The sequence below is a fragment of the Triticum aestivum genome, chromosome 6D (assembly GCF_018294505.1).
Source record: "Triticum aestivum cultivar Chinese Spring chromosome 6D, IWGSC CS RefSeq v2.1, whole genome shotgun sequence".
NCBI lineage: Eukaryota > Viridiplantae > Streptophyta > Magnoliopsida > Poales > Poaceae > Triticum > Triticum aestivum.
This window is the reverse complement of record NC_057811.1, coordinates 70,225,179-70,239,537: the sequence shown is the minus strand read 5'-3', so window position 1 is coordinate 70,239,537 and position 14,359 is coordinate 70,225,179.

Below are 14,359 nucleotides of genomic sequence, written 5' to 3'. Positions count from 1 at the left end.
GATCATCACGTGAGACGGACTAGTCATCATCGGTGAACATCTTCATGTTGATCGTATCTACTATATGACTCATGTTTGACCTTTCGATCTCTTGTGTTCTGAGGCCATGTCTGTACATGCTAGGCTCGTCAAGTCAACCTAAGTGTTTCGCATGTGTAAATCTGGCTTACACCCGCTGTATGCGAACGTTAGAATCTATCACACCCGATCATCACGTGGTGCTTCGAAACAACGAACCTTCGCAATGGTGCACAGTTAGGGGGAACACATCTCTTGAAATTTTAGTGAGGGATCATCTTATTTATGCTACCGTCGTTCTAAGCAAATAAGATGTAAACATGACAAACATCACATGCAAATCATAAAGTGACATGATATGGCCAATATCATCTTGCGCCTTTTGATCTCCATCTTCGAGGCGCGGCATGATCACCTTCGTCACCGGCATGACACCATGATCTCCATCATCATGATCTCCATCATCGTGTCTTCATGAAGTTGTCTAGCCAACTATTACTTCTACTACTATGGCTAATGGTTAGCAATAAATTAAAGTAATTACATGGTGTTTTTCATTGACACGCAGGTCATACAATAAATTAATACAACTCCTATGGCTCCTGCCGGTTGTCATAATCATCTACATGCAAGTCGTGATTCCTATTACAAGAACATGATCAATCTCATACATCACATATATATAATTCATCACATCCTTTTGGCCATATCACATCACATAGCATACCCTGCAAAAACAAGTTAGACGTCCTCTAATTGTTGTTGCATGTTTTACGTGGCTGCTATGGGTTTCTAGCAAGAACATTCCTTACCTACGCAAAAGCCACAACAGTGATATGCCAATTTGAAAGAACATGTGGTGCCCCCATGTTTGGTTTTGGTAATTGACGACAATCTCTATGGACTAATGGTTGCCTTGAGTTATATTTGAAGGTTTTGTCCATAGGCTTTTCTTGGAGTACATGTGTTGGTTTCAAGGAGAGTTTGTGTTGACCAAGGTGCTATTAAGGAATTATCCAAAGATTGGTCATGTGAGAGTTGAGCTTATTGCAAGCATGTCTTGAAGAAGAAGATTATGTGATCATTCATGTTTACCTTCAAGACATCATCCAAATGAAGAGAGTTGGAAAGATTCTAGGTTGATCAAGACTAAGTCAAGAGTGAATCAAGTTGATCAACTCACAAAGCGTAGAAGATGTACCGAGAGGGATCAAGTGATCCCATGGTATGGTAAGCATTGTCCATTGTGCTTTGTGTACTAACCCATGGTCTATGTGAGAGTTCTATGTGGGGTTAGGTACGTGTTCATGGGCTTGCGTCAAGAGGAAGATATCACTCAACCCATGGAGAGGATGACATCAAGTGGTGATCGTCATCAAGATTGCCGTGTGCAAGTTCAAGTGGAGCATCACGAAGAGATCAAGTGCTTGAAGCTTGCCGTCCATTGTGGTGACAATGGACTTGTGAAGATGTGCCGAAGAGTGGCTCACCCATAGTGGACTATGGGGGAGTAATCATCTAGTCTTCATCGAGCCAACGCAATCAAGAAAGGTGGTCCAACTTGAGGGTGTCAAGATCGTCATCATCTAGCTCAAGTGGACCATGTGCAAGGCAAAGGTTTTCCCTTGATAGGTTTTCTATTTTACCGGTCTCATGGTGGTAGTTGGGAGACCGGGTTATAGGATCGATAGCCGTACTATGAAGGGGGGCTCTCAAGTGAGTAGCTTGATCGTATCATTCGTCGAGAGCTCAAACCATTGCATCCTTGCATCATGTTTCTTGGTTCTTGTTTGGTTCTCTTTGTGAGTCTTAGATCTTATGGTCATCTTGATGACAAGCTTGAGTTCATCGAAAACGGAGTTTGCATGCGTCTTCTATGATGTTTTCGATGTTGGAGGTTTTACCGGTCTTATCCGAGGAAGGGTTCTCACCATTTTCTTTGGGCCTTTTCTCATTTGCTTCTTATTGGTATTTCTATCAAGATTGTGTTAGCCCTTGTCGCTAGCTTTCCAACAAACTTGGTTTCGTCGAATTCGGAGTCCGTTTGCAAAAGTTGTCTCAGTTTTGGTGTCCTTTAAAGGGGCTGCTGCGGATGTAATTTTTTACTACCGCTCTTGGGAGCGGTACTACCGCGGCTCCTGAGCGGTAGTACCACTCCGGACCAAAATCTCGTGTTTTGCTCAGCGGAAGTAGGCACGGAAGTATATTTTTTTGTACCGCTCGCAAGCAATAGTACCGCTATCCCTAGCGGTAGTACCGTGGGGACGAGCGGTAGTACCACTCCGGAGGTTCTACTGGCCTTTTGCCTCGTCACTGTTGTTTTTCAAAGGGGTACTACCGCCCTAGCGGTAGTACCGCTCCTTGGAGCGGTAGTACCGCTCTGTGCGGGCTGTGAGCATAACGGTTGGATTTTTCCGCACCTATAAAAGGGGGTCTTCTTCCCCATTGAACCTTATCCTTTGATCTCGTGTTCTTCCCCCATTGTTGACCTTCTTCGAGCTTGCTAACTCTCAATCCCTCCATGGATTCTTGCTAGTTTTTGAGGGAAAAGAGAGAGGAGATCTAGATCCACATTTCCACCAATCACTTTCTCCTCTATGTGAGGGGAACCCCTTAGATCTAGATCTTGGAGTTCTTGGTGTTCTCCTTCTTGTTCTTCCTCTCATTTTCCTCCCTAGCATTAGTTGCTTCGGTGGGATTTGAGAGAGAAGGACTTGGGCACTCCGTGTGCCCTTGCCATTGCATTTGGTGCATCGGTTTGAGTTCTCCATGGTGATACGTGGAAGTTACAAGTTGAGAAGCTTATTACTCTTGGGTGCTTGGTACCCTTGAGCTTGTTCCTCTTGGGTGCTTGGGCGCCCTAGACAGTTGGTGGTGTTCGGAGCTCAATCATTGTGGTGTAAAGCTCCGGGCAAGCGTCGGGGTCTCCAATTAGGTTGTGGAGATCGGCCCGAGCAATTTGACGGGTTCCGGTGACCGCCCCCAAGGGTTGCCAAAGTGTACGGGTTCGGTGGCCGCCCCCAAGGGTTGCCATTTGTACGAATTCGGTGACCGCCCTCAAGGGTCCCTTAGTGGAATCACGACATCTTGCATTGTGCGAGGGCGTGAGGAGATTACGGTGGCCCTAGTGGCTTCTTGGGGAGCATTGTGCCTCCACACCGCTCCAAACGGAGATTAGCATCCGCAAGGGTGTGAACTTCAGGATACATCGTCGTCTCCGCGTGCCTCGGTTATCTCTTACCCGAGCCCTTTACTTATGCACTTTACTTTGTGATAGCCGTAGTGTTCCTTGTTATATATCTTGCTATCACATAGTTGTTTATCTTGCTTAGCATAACTTGTTGGTGCACATAGGTGAGCCTAGTTGTTTTAGGTTTTGTGCTTGACAAATTAACCGTTAAGTTTATTCCGCATTTGTTCAAGCCTAAACCGTAATTATTTTAAAGCGCCTATTCACCCCCCTCTAGGCGACATCCACGATCTTTTAATTGGTATGAGAGCCTCGTCTCTCTTTGTTAGGCTTAACCGCCTAGAGGGTAAAGATGTCGACTAGGGGATTAGGATTCTGTGACACACTTAGTTTCGATGGCACAAATTTTGATGTTTGGGTAATTCGCATGCTTAATCTCTTTTAGGGTCATGGACCCAAATTTAGAGCGAATTGTAGATATGGGTTTTTCTCCTCCAAAAGATCCCCAAAGATTATCTTTAGAGGATGAGAAAAACTCTTATCTCAATGCTCAAGCTTCTAATATGCTTTTCAATGCTTTGAGCAATGTAGTTATATTTCTACTCATGCCTTTCCGGGATGCTCATGAGTTGTGGACAAAGCTTCAAGATAAATATGGCGTGTCCAAGTTTTGTGGGGATGATTGTTCTCCCTCCACCTCCGGTCGGGTAGTGTTCTCAACTTCTTCTACTTCACCTACATGTGGTTTGCCACAAGGTAATGACATGGTGAGTAGTGGTGTTCATTGCAATGATGATAGTGCGCTTAGTTTTTATAATCCTTCATCACTTTCTTGTTGCGATGCTTCATCTTTGGACTCTAGAACTTCGAGCACTCCAAATGTTTCACATGCTTGTGTTGATAGTCCTTGCATATCATGTACAAATTTCTTGACTAAATCTCATGATGATATGCTTTCTATGTCTTGTTGGCATGATAAAAATGCATGTATTTCCTCGAGTTGTTGTGCTAACAATGTAGAGGAAACCCAACACTCCATGGAACAAGATGTGGTCTTGAATGGTGCGTCAAGGGATCCCACATCATCATCTATTTCTTTTTGCCTTATGGCCAAGGCTTCAAAGGTATCTCCCACTTTGAATCCTAATATATCTTGTGATAATATTGATGATGACAAGAGTGATGATGATGTCGATTATGATGAAGAGAATGATGATGTTGCCTCCTTAAAAATTAAGGGGGAAATAATTTTTAAAGCTCTTCTTAAGAATAAAATTGCTCGTTCCAACTTCATGGAAATCATGTCTATTGCTATTGAGGGCAAGAAATATATTGATGAGTTGGAATCTCGTCTTGAGGAGCATGAGGTCACCATTGATAAAATGGAAGGTCATGAGCGTGATTACGCTAATGAGATTGCGGACCTCTCTCAAGCTCTTGAACTTGAACAAACCACCAAGGAATCTCTTAAGGAGACTTTTGCTCTAGAGTTATCTAGAGTGAAGGAATCTCATGATAGAGCTCTTGAGGTGGCCAATGTTTTTGAAACTAAAAATGCTAAGCTTGAAGTTGCTCATGCTAGACTCCTTGAGGATTTTGAGCACCTCTAAAATGGCTCAAGGGTCATCAAGGGTGAGCTCATCAAACTCACCGAGTCTCATGCTCAACTTGAAGCTTCTTATTTAAAAGAGCTTGACAAGTTGCCTTCTCCTCTTGTTGTTAATGATGATGCTTGTGCTACTAACTCTATTTCTTATGAAGCATCCATTTTAAAGGAGAACGTTGAGCTACGGGCTCAACCTGAGTTGCTATCTAGCAATTATGGGAAATTGGAAGAAAGCCATGAAAAGCTCTCAAGCTCTCATGATGATCTTCTAGTATCCCATAATGTGCTAAAGATAGCTCATGAGGCCATGATTGCTAAGGTAACATCTAGTGAGCCTCATGTGGACACTAGCACTACTTTTAGTCAAAATGCTATATTGCCTTGTGCTAGTCCTCGCGATTCATCCATGCATAACGTTGGTACATCTTGTGATGAATTGATTTCCTTGCCTTGTTGCTCTAACGATGAAGCTTATACTTCCTCCAGTGCTTGTGTTGAGACTAACCATGTAGAGGAAATCAAAGAGCTCAAGGCCCAAGTCACTTCTTTGAAGAAATACTTGGAAAAGAGTCATGAAGGGAAATTTACACTCAACAACATCTTGAGAGTGCAAAAATCCCCCAATGACAAAGGTGGACTTGGATTCAACTCCAACAAGAATAAGAAGTCCAAGATGAACAAAAAGAAGGGCCAAGAACAAGTCAAGAATTCGGCCAAGATTGTTTGCTTCAAGTGCAAAGTAGAAGGGCATCATGTTAGATCTTGCCCATTGAAGAAGAAGGCCATTAGTGACAAGCAACAAGGGAAGCGGCCACAAGTTCGATCTCATGCTCGACCACAAGTTGAAGAAAGTCCTCTTCCCAAGAATCCTCAAGCTAATGCTTCTCAAGTTGAGAAATCAAGTGAGAAGAAAGTGAAGAGTAGACGTTGCTACTTATGTCGTGAGAAAGGTCACCTCGCCTCTTCATGCACTAGTGGTAACTTATCCAACCCAATTATTATTGATGATATCTATTCTCTTGGGAAGGATAATGTTGGCCATGTGTTTGCCAAATTTGTTGGTGCTCAAAGTGGTGTCAAGAAAAGAACCATTTGGGTAGCCAAGCCTATTGTGACTAACCTCTTAGGACCCAACTTGGTTGGGGACCAACTAGCTCAAACTTGATCAATAGGTGTTGTTGGAGGGCATTGGAGACTTGGCTACATTATGAAGATTTAAGGGGACTTCATCATTCTTATTGTCTCAAGCCAAGTCAATTGGGTTATGAAGTTTCTATTCTAGATCCAATGTGCCTCCTTCCGGTAACTTGTACTTAAATTGTTTACATCGAAAGTTACTTGCCCCTTTGCATGTTTTGGTTTTGTTCCTTGCATGTGGTTGTATATGTTGTGCCTCCAATTTGCTTATCTTGAGTAATCAAGTATGTGTGTGTTGGTTTGCACATCATGTACGTGTGTGTAGTGTGTTGAGCCTTTGCGCATCTTGTGTGTATGTTAGTTGGCTCTTGTGAGAGATTAATGGAACATCCCATTTTGGGGGAGTGATGTTCTTTGTGCACCTCACGGTCCATAAATGTGTTTACATGAGGAATACCACCTAGTATTGATATTGCAAGCTTATCTAGTCACTATGTGGTATGTCTTCTCATGAGAAATTCAAATTCTAAATAGTCCATTAATTATCTCTTGTTGGATCCTATTTTTGCCTCTTGTTAAGTTTTCTTTAATTGGTATCACATTATGGGGGAGTAATATGCTATGTATATTACTAGCCTAGAAAATGTGTACATTTGAGATATTGTCACCTAGAATTGATATTGTAAATTATATTGTTCCTACGTGGCATTTTAGCTCTACAAGTTGCAATTTGCTTGTGTTTGGTGTGAAGATGATGTCGGATACCCTTGCTCTCTACCACCGGGAATTATTTCCAAATACTTCTTGTCTTCTGACAATTGGTACTCACTTATGTGTGGTAGAAATTATTGATCATCTTCACGTTGGCGTTTGCTTTTTATTTGCCTTATCTCTTGCCAGGTTTGTGTCAACTCCCATTGCCTTTCGTGCCACTTGAGGATCTTGCTGTTTTCTTGATCTTGTCTAGTGTTTTCCTTGATATAGTGAACGTGGTGATCCTACCTTGTGCATTTTGTATTCAAATGCAAATTCTCTATAATGCACAACTTGTGGGGGAGCTATCCTATTTTCTATAAAACACTAAACTTGTGATCCATTTTAAGTGTGTGTTGGTGGACGACAAGCCGTTTCTTTTTGGTACTTGTGCCATCATGAAACTTTGTAGAGAGCTTGGCTTGTTTGGAACCATCCTCTCTTTTGGGAGTTTGATATCATTTTGTGGGTTCCAATGGATATCTCATTCCTTGATGTATCTTTTAATGATATCTCCAAGTGATGATTTCTCCATTTGGTATTATTTTCACTTGGTATTTCCTTGTATTTTGGTATCGGTTCTTGAAAGTCTTGAGCGTGCATATTAACTTCATGTAGTTTCCGTGGCATGCTTTCTCTCTTTGACCCAATATATAGGGGAAACTCCACCAAGTCTCAAATTGGATGAGATGTGCATGAATTTCATTTCCATATCTATATGCACATATTTATGTGGAGTTTGTCCTATGTATTGTTGGTGTTTCTAACTCTTTGGTCCCAATGAGTTTGGGTACCATTTTGTTTGTGTTGTTGTTCTAGGAACAATTGGAGATGCATTGGATGCTCGGCTCACTCACAAGGAAGGTGTTGTCACCATGTGCTTTTTGGAGTCAAGCTAGGATGATCAATGAACTACTTTGTACCTTCAATTTGTATCTACTACATCCTTCCAATGTTAACTCGGTAATAAGTATCTTCATATACTTCATGCACACATTTCTTGCATCAACTTTGTGTAGGTTGTATCATGGCATGTTATTCATTCTCTCTTGTGATACTTGTTTCCTTTCTCAAAGCATCCCAACAATGATCTCTTGTTGCTAGTTGTGATGTCTTTGATGGTTGTGTGGTAGGAATTCATTTATGTACAATAAGACCATATCTAGCCATGTGTTATGCTTCCAAGCAAATATCTTATTGGTATATCTATGACTTCCTTTTGGATATCTTGTTCCTTCGTGTTGTAACTATTTCGGGTGTACATCCTTCTTTGTAGATATATATCATCATGATCTCGTCTACCTAGAACCTTATACACTTGAGAGAAATTACATCTCTAGATGATATCCTTTCTTTCACGTCCACCTTGTCTTTCTTGTTATTTCTTTGGTGGCTCCGTGTAAGCTTTTGCCTTGAGTGCATGTCTTATCTCGTTGCATCTTGATGCACTCCTGTGTGGTGAAGATTATTTTCCTCATGCTTATCTCTACGAGGCTTTTGCCATCTTAATTGGTATCCCTCGTCTTGATGAGGCTTTCATCTTCTATCTTCACCATGGGTTGTCACAAGTGTTGGTTATTCATTTTGCATTTTTAGTGTGCTTGTGAACCCTTTTGCTTGGTGTGTGTGTGGGGAGGACATGTCATGGCACCTTGTATCTCCATTATCCAAGACTATGTTGACGCTTAATGCTCATTCGTACATTAGTCTTCTCAAGTGCTTTGCCATGACTCACACACATCATTTTGGTTGAGCCTACTCTTAAGTTGCCTCTTTTATATGTTGCTCAACCATTTGTTTGTTGCAAGTGCTAGGCTTTGTTTCCTATATGCTCACTTGCACTTGTTGTGAGTTTCTATTGATTTTCGGGGAGTGATGATCCTATTTTGTGCACTCGGTATCCTAATGCAAATATTGTAAGAAGTGCACAAATCATGGAGAGCTTCACTAGTGTCTTTAGAACACTCTGTTGCTCTCTTGCACTTGTCGTGAGGTTCTATTGATCTTGGGGGAGTGACGATCCTATTTTGTGCTTCTTGTATCCAGTTACAAAACTAAATTGTGCACAAATCATGGGGAGCTTCTCTAGTTTCTCTAGAACACTCCTTTGCTCATATCATAATTTATTTCATTCATGTGGCACGTAGGATCATTGGTCTAGTTGGCTCAATTGATATCCGTTGATTGCTTGCTTCAATTGGTATCTTTTGATTGCTTGTTTCTCTCTTTCTTATGTCTTTGTGGCATATCTTTCTTTTGTAAACTTTGGGCCTAAATATAGTTTGTGTTCCTCCTAGTATTTACCGTCAAACTTGTATATTGCATTCCACTCTCTTGTTGAGAAATACACAAATTATGGAGGAACACAATTTATATTGGCCTTCTAAGCTTTTCTCCATTTTGGCAATCGATGCCAATGGGGGAGAAGTTTCAGCGAGTTTTGTGGAGAAGTTTAGAGAATTCTCTCCTCTTGCTTTGGTTTTGTTCCTAAGCATTTGCATCTCTTACTCATGCATCATTGGTTGTTGCATTGCATGGTGATGCATAATTCCTTATATAAACTCTCTTGAAAGTGATTGTCATCAATTACCAAAATGGGGGAGATTGAAAGAACATGTGGTGCCCCCATGTTTGGTTTTGGTAATTGACGACAATCTCTATGGACTAATGGTTGCCTTGAGTTATATTTGAAGGTTTTGTCCATAGGCTTTTCTTGGAGTACATGTGTTGGTTTCAAGGAGAGTTTGTGTTGACCAAGGTGCTATTAAGGAATTATCCAAAGATTGGTCATGTGAGAGTTGAGCTTATTGCAAGCATGTCTTGAAGAAGAAGATTGTGTGATCATTCATGTTTACCTTCAAGACATCATCCAAATGAAGAGAGTTGGAAAGATTCTAGGTTGATCAAGACTAAGTCAAGAGTGAATCAAGTTGATCAACTCACAAAGCGTAGAAGATGTACCGAGAGGGATCAAGTGATCCCATGGTATGGTAAGCATTGTCCATTGTGCTTTGTGTACTAACCCATGGTCTATGTGAGAGTTCTATGTGGGGTTAGGTACGTGTTCATGGGCTTGCATCAAGAGGAAGATATCACTCAACCCATGGAGAGGATGACATCAAGTGGTGATCGTCATCAAGATTGCCGTGTGCAAGTTCAAGTGGAGCATCACGAAGAGATCAAGTGCTTGAAGCTTGCCGTCCATTGTGGTGACAATGGACTTGTGAAGATGTGCCGAAGAGTGGCTCACCCATAGTGGACTATGGGGGAGTAATCATCTAGTCTTCATCGAGCCAACGCAATCAAGAAAGGTGGTCCAACTTGAGGGTGTCAAGATCGTCATCATCTAGCTCAAGTGGACCATGTGCAAGGCAAAGGTTTGCCCTTGATAGGTTTTCTATTTTACCGGTCTCATGGTGGTAGTTGGGAGACCGGGTTATAGGATCGATAGCCGTACTATCAAGGGGGGCTCTCAAGTGAGTAGCTTGATCGTATCGTTCGTCGAGAGCTCAAACCATTGCATCCTTGCATCATGTTTCTTGGTTCTTGTTTGGTTCTCTTTGTGAGTCTTAGATCTTATGGTCATCTTGATGACAAGCTTGAGTTCATCGAAAACGGAGTTTGCATGCGTCTTCTATGATGTTTTCGATGTTGGAGGTTTTACCGGTCTTATCCGAGGAAGGGTTCTCACCATTTTCTTTTGGGCCTTTTCTCATTTGCTTCTTATTGGTATTTCTATCAAGATTGTGTTAGCCCTTGTCGCTAGCTTTCCAACAAACTTGGTTTCGTCGAATTCGGAGTCCGTTTGCAAAAGTTGTCTCAGTTTTGGTGTCCTTTAAAGGGGCTGCTGCGGATGTAATTTTTTACTACCGCTCTTGGGAGCGGTACTACCGCGGCTCCTGAGCGGTAGTACCGCTCCAGAGCTGTACTATCGCGGCTCCTGAGCGGTAGTACCGCTCCGGACCAAAATCTCATGTTTTGCTCAGCGGAAGTAGGCACGGAAGTATTTTTTTTGTATCGCTCGCAAGGAGTAGTACCGCTACCACTTGCGGTAGTACCGCTATCCCTAGCGGTAGTACCATGAGGTCGAGCGGTAGTACCGTGGGGACGAGCGGTAGTACCGCTCCGGCGGTTCTACTGGCCTTTTACCTCCTCGATGTTGTTTTTCAAAGGGGTACTACCACCCTAGCGGTAGTACCGCTCCTTGGAGCGGTAGTACCGCTCTGTGCGGGCTGTGAGCATAACGGTTGGATTTTTCCGCACCTATAAAAGGGGGTCTTCTTCCCCATTGAACCTTATCCTTTGAGCTCGTGTTCTTCCCCCATTGTTGACCTTCTTCGAGCTTGCTAACTCTCAATCCCTCCATGGATTCTTGCTAGTTTTTGAGGGAAAAGAGAGAGGAGATCTAGATCCACATTTCCACCAATCACTTTCTCCTCTATGTGAGGGGAACCCCTTGGATCTAGATCTTGGAGTTCTTGGTGTTCTCCTTCTTGTTCTTCCTCTCATTTTCCTCCCTAGCATTAGTTGCTTTGGTGGGATTTGAGAGAGAAGGACTTGGGCACTCCGTGTGCCCTTGCCATTGCATTTGGTGCATCGGTTTGAGTTCTCCACGGTGATACGTGGAAGTTACAAGTTGAGAAGCTTATTACTCTTGGGTGCTTGGTACCCTTGAGCTTGTTCCTCTTGGGTGCTTGGGCGCCCTAGACGGTTGGTGGTGTTCGGAGCTCAATCATTGTGGTGTAAAGCTCCGGGCAAGCGTCGGGGTCTCCAATTAGGCTGTGGAGATCGGCCCGAGCAATTTGATGGGTTCCGGTGACCGCCCCCAAGGGTTGCCAAAGTGTACGGGTTCGGTGACCGCCCCCAAGGGTTGCCATTTGTACGGGTTCGGTGACCGCCCTCAAGGGTCCCTTAGTGGAATCACGACATCTTGCACTGTGCGAGGGCGTGAGGAGATTACGGTGGCCCTAGTGGCTTCATGGGGAGCATTGTGCCTCCACACCGCTCCAAATGGAGATTAGCATCCGCAAGGGTGTGAACTTCGGGATACATCGTCGTCTCCGTGTGCCTCGGTTATCTCTTACCCGAGCCCTTTACTTATGCACTTTACTTTGTGATAGCCGTAGTGTTCCTTGTTATATATCTTGCTATCACATAGTTGTTTATCTTGCTTAGCATAACTTGTTGGTGCACATAGGTGAGCCTAGTTGTTTTAGGTTTTGTGCTTGACAAATTAACCGTTAGGTTTATTCCGCATTTGTTCAAGCCTAAACCGTAATTATTTTAAAGCGCCTATTCACCCCCCCTCTAGGCGACATCCACGATCTTTTACAATTGCTATTTACCCTTCATAAGGACCCTCTTCATCGAATCCGATCTGACTAAAGTGGGAGAGACAGACACCCGCTAGCCACCTTATGCATCAAGTGCATGTCAGTCGGTGGAACCTGTCTCACGTAAGAGTACGTGTAAGGTCGGTCCGGGCCGCTTCATCCCACAATGTCGCCGAATCAAGATAAGACTAGCAACGGTAAGCAAATTGAACAAATCATCGCCCACAACTACTTTGTGTTCTACTCGTGCATAGAATCTACGCATAGACCTAGCTCATGATGCCACTGTTGGGGAACGTAGTAATAATTCAAAATTTTCCTACGTGTCACCAAGATCAACCTAGGAGATGCTAGCAACGAGAGAGAGGGAGTGCATATTCATACCCTTGAAAATCGCTAAGCGGAAGCGTTACAAGAACGCGGTTGATGGAGTCGTACTCGCGGCGATTCAAATCGCGGAGGATCCGATCTAGCGCCGAACGGACGGCGCCTCCGCGTTCAACACACGTACAGCCCGGGGACGTCTCCTCCTTCTTGATCCAGCAAGGGGAGAGGAGAAGTTGAGGGAGAACTCCAGCAGCACGACGGCGTGGTGGCAATGGAGCTCGTGGTTCTCCGGCAGAGCTTCGCTAAGCACTACGGAGGAGGAGGAGGAGTTGGAGGAGGAGAGGGCTGCGCCAAGGGAAGGGTGTGGCTGCCCTCCCACCCCCTCACTATATATATGGGAAGGGGAGAGGGGGCCAGCCCCTCTAGATGGATCTAGAGGACGAGGCGACGGCCAGGGGAAACCCTAGATGGGTTTGGGCGCCCCCACCCCCTAGGAAACTTGCCCCCCAAGCCGGGAGGGGCGGCTGCCCTAGGGGTGGCGGCCCCACCTCTCCTTGTTATGTGAGAGGGGTTGGGAGGGGCGCACAGCCCCTTAGTGGGCTGGTTTGCCCCTTCCCCTTGGCCCATAAGGCCCCCCAACGCTTGCCGGGGCCGCCGAAACCCCTTTCGGACATGTTGGCCATAGCCTGGTACCCCCGGAACAATTCCGGACTCCAATACCCTTCGTCCAATATACCGATCTTCACCTTCGGACCATTCCGGAGCTCCTCGTCATGTCCGGGATCTCATCCGGGACTCCGAACAACCTTCGGTAACCACATACTATTTCCCATAACAACTCTAGCGTCACTGAACCTTAAGTGTGTAGACCCTACGGGTTCGGGAACCATGCAGACATGACCGAGACACCTCTCCGGCCAATAACCAATAGCGGGATCTGGATACCCATATTGGCTCCCACATGTTCCACGACGATCTCATCGGATGAACCACGATGTCGGGGATTCAATCAATCCCGTATTCAATTCCCTTTGTCTATCGGTATGTTACTTGCCCGAGATTCGATCGTCGGTATCCCTATACCTCGTTCAATCTTGTTACCGGCAAGTCTCTTTACTTGTTCCATAACGCATGATCCCGTGGCTAACTCATTAGTCACATTGAGCTCATTATGATGATGCATTACCGAGTGGGCCCAGAGATACCACTCCGTCATACGGAGTGACAAATCCCAGTCTCGATTCGTGCCAACCCAACAGACACTTTCGGAGATACCTGTAGTGCACCTTTATAGCCACCCAGTTACGTTGTGACGTTTGGTACACCCAAAGCATTCCTACGGTATCCGGGAGTTGCACAATCTCATGGTCTAAGAAAACGATACTTGACATTAGAAAAGCTCTTAGCAAACGAACTACACGATCTTGTGCTATGCTTAGGATTGGGTCTTGTCCATCACATCATTCTCCTAATGATGTGATCCCGTTATCAATGACATCCAATGTCCATGGTCAGGAAACCATAACCATCTATTGATCAACGAGCTAGTAAACTAGAGGCTTACTAGGGACATGTTGTTGTCTATGTATTCACACATGTATTACGGTTTCCAGTTAATACAATTATAGCATGAAGAATAGACAATTATCATGAACAAGGAAATACAATAACAACCATTTTATTATTGCCTATAGGGCATATTTCCAACACTTCAATCCCAAATCCCACCAAAGTAACTAATAATATGGAGTTACAAGGGAGGAAGAACAAGAAGGAAATTAACAAATGAATCACATGATCTAGATCCAATAGGTTCCCCTCACTAAGAGGAGAGATTGATTGGTGAAGATGTAGATCTAGATCTCCTCTCTCTATTTTCACTCAAGAAGGAGCAAGAACCATTGAAGGGGTTGGGAGAAGGAAAACCCAAAGAAGGTAAACAATGAAGGAGATAGAATTTGCCAAAAGCTCGGGAAGCATTGGGGAAGAAGACCC